Source organism: Eubalaena glacialis, chromosome X (assembly GCF_028564815.1).
Source record: "Eubalaena glacialis isolate mEubGla1 chromosome X, mEubGla1.1.hap2.+ XY, whole genome shotgun sequence".
Taxonomy (NCBI): Eukaryota; Metazoa; Chordata; class Mammalia; order Artiodactyla; family Balaenidae; genus Eubalaena; species Eubalaena glacialis.
The window spans coordinates 21242313-21245513 of record NC_083736.1 but is presented as its reverse complement, the minus strand read 5'-3'; the positions used below and the strand labels follow the sequence as shown (position 1 = coordinate 21245513).

The following is a 3201-nucleotide window of genomic DNA, read 5'->3' as shown; positions in this document are numbered from 1 at the left end:
TAGGCCCGGTGTCCCCATCCATGAAATGAAACTAATGAAAGTATCTGCTTCTTCGTGTGGATGTAAGGATTAAATGAGACGGCGCACACGCAGCACTTAGCACAGCGCTCAATAAATGGTAGCTTGTTATTAGGCTCAAGATCAATTCTCCAGGGATTTTAGAGATGAGGCTACTGAAGGCAGAGGGGTGGCCCAAGGTGCCAGAGTCAGGTCGAAGTAGGGGAGAGATCGAAACCTCATTGTCTCAGTGACAAATTAGTGAAAGGAGCTTAGCGATGATATCCATGACAACCAAAAATGCCTTTTTTTTTTTTCTTAAATTTTTGGCCGCACTGTGCAGCATATGGGATCTTAGCTCCCCGACCAGGGATCGAACCCGTGTCCCCTGCAGTGGAAGCTCAGAGTCTTAACCACTGGACCCTGCCGGCTGCTCGCGCCGGTGGATCCCGCGCCCTGGAGGGGGCAGGAGGCAGCGCGGCCCGAGGCTGCGGAGCCTCGGGTGAGTCCCTTTCAGGCTGGTGGCCGAGCTGCATGACGCCCTGGACTCCTGCGCCGAGCAACAGCTGGAGCGGAGCCTGCGTGTCTCCCGGCGGCTGCGTGCCTGGGAACCAGCCGAGACCCCGGCTCCGGAGCCAACCCCAGGGCCAGAAACTAACGAAGAGGCCCCATCTGCAGCATGCACACCCAGCCCGCAGACCTCACGGAGCTGGAGCTTCTGACCCACGCACTGGAGAAGGCTGTACGGGTGCGAAAAGGCATCTCAAAGGCTGGAGAAGGAGACAAGGGCAGGCCCCCAGCCTGAAGTCTGCGTCCATGGCCGCTTCCCCTGCCACCAGAGCCTCTGCCCCCCCCCCCCCGCAGCGCCTCACGCAGGGCTGGCAGCCGTGCATCAGAGACAAAACCCCCCAGGGGCATCCACCAAACCAGGGTGCCTGCCAAGGACCTCCCTGAGCGCAGGCTTCTGTCAGTGGGGGATCAGGCCTGTATGGGGAAGGGGCCAGAGCCACCAAGCCTGAACCAGGCCGCAGGGACCAACAAATAGTCCCGTTGGCTGCTCCTCAGGCCCCAGAAGCTTTTACACTCAAGGATAAGGGGTGGGTTTCCCAGACCCTCACTGGAGTAACTACTGTCTCTACCTGCTCAGATCCCGGGCAGCAGCAGGAGTCTGGGCTTGGGGTGACAGGGAGGACAGGGCACTGAGCTGGATGTGGGCCAGGGGAGCCCCAGGATGCCACCCCATGAGGCCCAAGCCCGGAAGCTGGCAGAGTGGAACAGCTGGCTGTGAAGGTGCCACGTTTGATGCACTGGGGCCTGTCCTGTGCCCTATCCACGTACCCACCCGGCCCCAGGGCTCCACATGAGCTCTCGAAGGCCTGGGCTCTGCTTTCTCTTCTCCCTGCCAGGTGGGACCTGGACTGGGCCGGCTCCTGGGGTCACCCTGGAAGCCCTGCCTGAGGGGTGGGTGAGCCTCATCCCTCACTGGGCTCTGAGTAGGGAGTGGGGCCTGCAGCCCCCAGAGTGACACAGAGTTGCCCTGGGCACCGGCTTCTCCGACAGGATCCTGCTGCAGCTGCCCGAGGCTTCCCGGAATTCCCGGTGAGGCTGAGCCTCGAGGCTGGGGAGGGGGAGGGGAGACCGGGGAGTGTGGAGAGCAGGGAGGCTGAGGCTTCCCGCTGGTAAGACTTCTCCCACGGGTCCCTCGGCTTTCTCTGCTGGGTGGCGACACTCTCCGCGTTAGGAGAGTCAGCGCCCCTAGGACCGCTGTAGTCACCTTAGACTCAGCCAGCGGCCTCTGAGGCCCCCAGCTCAGCCTCTCTCAAGCTGTGAGACCTTGAGCAAGGTACTTAGTGTCTCCAAGTCCCCATCTGTCTTCCTGGTGGAGATGACAATAATAGTAGCAGCTTCTAGAGGTGTTGTAGGGCTTAAACGAGGCGGTGCCTTTCGGGTGCTTGTGCTGTGCTGGTACAGAGTCAGCATCCAGAGCTCTCACCAGACATCTTGGTTACCGGTCACTGCTGGCTCCTCTCCCCTTTTTCCTTGAATTCTCTGCTAGCATTTCCCAGAGTGGGTCAGCTCTGTCACCCTTTTCACAGACAGTGTCCCCTCGGTGCCCCAGGACCCCCAAAGGCCCCTCCTGACGTTCAGCAGAGCCAGACAGTGCAGGCTGGGGCCGCTACCCTGGCCCTTGCCTACTTCTCGTGGCCCAGCCCAGCTGGCTGGAGTCACCACGCTGCTCTCTGGTTTGCGGGCTGCGCACGTGTGCATCCCAGCCTGTGGGCCCAGCTCAGCTCTGCACAGACCAGTGATTCTGTGGATGCTGCTACCACCGCCAAAACCCAGTCCCTGCAGAAAACGCAGACAACTTCAAGCTGGCCCGGCTCTAGGCTCAGCGCCACCGAGGTGGAGGCAGAGTTGCGGCACCTGCAGGAGGCCTGCTTGCTGCTAAGACTTCGAATGGGGAAGAGCTCACGGCAGAGCCCAAGGACTGGATGCAGGAGTACCGCTGCCTGCTCACCCCGGAGGGTGCACAGTACCCAGGAGCTGCAGACCCCGGCGGCCCTCGGGCTGCGGGGGGCCAAGCTGCACCAGCAGATCCACCTGGAAAGGTCCTGATGGCCGAACTCCTCCCCCTGGTGAGCAAGCAGGAGCCGCTGGGGCCACGCTGGCTCGTGCTGTGCCGGGCTGAACACAGCCTGCTCTGTGAGGGAGGCCAGCACTTCCTCACCCTCCTACGAGAAGATAAGCCTGCTGACTGAGCCCTTCCCGTGGCCAGGCCCACCCCCAGTCCCCCAGGACCTGCAGCAAAGGCAGGCTGCCTCAGTCCCCTAGCCTGACTGTTGGGGAGAGCCGCGCTTCCCTAGGAGGCATTAAATGAATGGGCATTGAGGGGATTTTCACTGGAGCGGTGAGCCGGGGGCCCAGAGATGCCTGTACCCCCTCAGGAAACCAGGTTTCCAAGGGGCGGGGACTGCCCCCTGGCTCTTCCTGAGGAACTTCGGGCCTTTCTCATGGCTGCTAAACCTGCTGGTCAGGGCTCAGCTTGCCTTGGCCTTCCACAGGCTCAGGAGACATGAGGCTGGTGGGGCCTTTTCTTAGCTACCTCTGTTTTCTCTTGCTGTACACTTAAAAGCCACCTCTGTGACATTAAAACCACTTTAGAAAGTATATATATTTAAATCATTTAAAAAAACCCAAACCATT

At 60.6% G+C, this 3201-nt stretch overlaps 1 pseudogene; it reads left to right on the top strand.

The window, feature by feature from the left end:
- The first annotated feature begins 413 nt into the window (after window positions 1-413).
- On the top strand, window positions 414-2756 carry LOC133081719 (tubulin epsilon and delta complex protein 2-like; annotated as a pseudogene).
- The last annotated feature ends 445 nt before the right edge of the window (window positions 2757-3201 follow it).